Here is a 1,578-nt window from a genome sequence, read left to right as displayed (position 1 = left end):
CTCCCTCCCTCCCTCTCTCTCTCTCTCTCTCTCTCTCTCTCTCTCTCTCGTCAAGGCTCTGTAGCCCAGGCTAGTCTCAGATTCACAGACATCCTCCTGCATCAGCTTCCCAAGAACTAGGATTATAGACACGAGCCACCATATCCAGCTCTAACATTTGTATTCGAGGAGAAATGAAGCAAGGCTTAATTTCACGTTGGCCACTTCCTAACTGCAGCCGTCGAGTGGCATGACTAGCTCCATGCTAAAGGAGCGCCACGACCCAAAAGTGCCTACAAAGTGCCACCCTGGCCCTCCCGAGCAGAGAAGTGCTCCACTGACTCATCTCTCCGTTTTATTTAAAGGGGCACACAGGCTTAAGATCACACGGAAAAGGAGGAAGGAAACCCTTAGAGCTATTAGCAACATTCTGTGGCAGCTTAACTAGTTATTTTTCCAGACTCACAGCCTGACTTCTGTGAACACAGACAAAACATCAGGACTTCATGTGGCAACTTGGCCTGGCCGAGAACAGCCTGCTCTACATATAGTAAGTCTGAGGCTAGCCGAGGCTATTTGAGACCATATATACATACAACACAGAAATGGGGAAACCTCTAAACAATGGTTCTCAACCCCTTTTGGGGGGTCACATAGCAGATTTCCTACATATCAAATGTTTACATTATGATTCATAACAGTAGCAACATTAAATTTATGAAGAAGCAACAAAAATTTATGTTTTGGGCCACCATAACACGAGGCCCTGGATTAAAGGGTCACAGGACGAGGTTGAGAACCACTGCTCTAAGAGATATTTCTATCATCAATCAGGCAGTCTAAAGTCCTCAGTTAACAACTACATTAAAAGTAAGAAACAACAAAAACCCAGCCCTTTACCTACCAGTTTGATAGGCGGCCTCCGCAGCCATCTCTGACAGGCCAACTGCAGTCATCCATGTGGTTTCCAGCTTCAAGTATTCTTGCTGTTTTGAAGTCATCTCAACTCTGGCTCCTATAATCACCTGACACACTTCATCTTCCTCCTGTGAATTCATTTTCCCAATTATATTTGTATATTGTTGATACAGAGACACTAACGTATAAACAGCCTTCGTATACTAGGTGATGGCTTCGATCAGAGCATACGTGGTTTGAAACAGAAAGGTGGAGGTGCTATCTGTCACCAAAAACACACCCCTCCTCATTAGTACGTCGTTACTAAGAGAGTGAGGCTCTGATTTCTGAGCGATAGGGACTAAACACAGGGTCACACCGCGGGATGGCTGCTCTGAGGAGTTGGATGTCCTAGAGCATGGCCTCCCTGTTCATGTATGGACAGCGTGTTCCCGTCGTGGCTAACTCAAAGAAACGCTGTTTCTCAGAATTGATAAGACCATGGCACAAAACTATGTTGGCTGGATTCATAATTGGTTTCTAGCCATAAATAAAGGACATTGAACCTATAATTTGTGATCCTAGAGAAGCTAAATAAGAAGGTGAACCCAAAGAAAAACATATAGTTATCCTCCTGTATATTGGAAGTAGACAAGATTGCCAGGCAAAATTGGGAACTTGGGGGTGGGGTGGGATGGGGGT

At 45.0% G+C, this 1,578-nt stretch overlaps 1 pseudogene; it reads right to left on the bottom strand.

The window, feature by feature from the left end:
• The window catches only part of LOC101986410, a 1,641-nt pseudogene extending 391 nt beyond the window's left edge, over positions 1-1,250 (bottom strand).
• Positions 1,251-1,578: the final 328 nt, after the last annotated feature.

This window comes from Microtus ochrogaster, assembly GCF_000317375.1.
Source record: "Microtus ochrogaster isolate Prairie Vole_2 chromosome 14 unlocalized genomic scaffold, MicOch1.0 chr14_random_3, whole genome shotgun sequence".
NCBI lineage: Eukaryota > Metazoa > Chordata > Mammalia > Rodentia > Cricetidae > Microtus > Microtus ochrogaster.
Note: the sequence above shows the minus strand (reverse complement) of the source record. Positions and strands in the feature narration are given on the sequence as shown.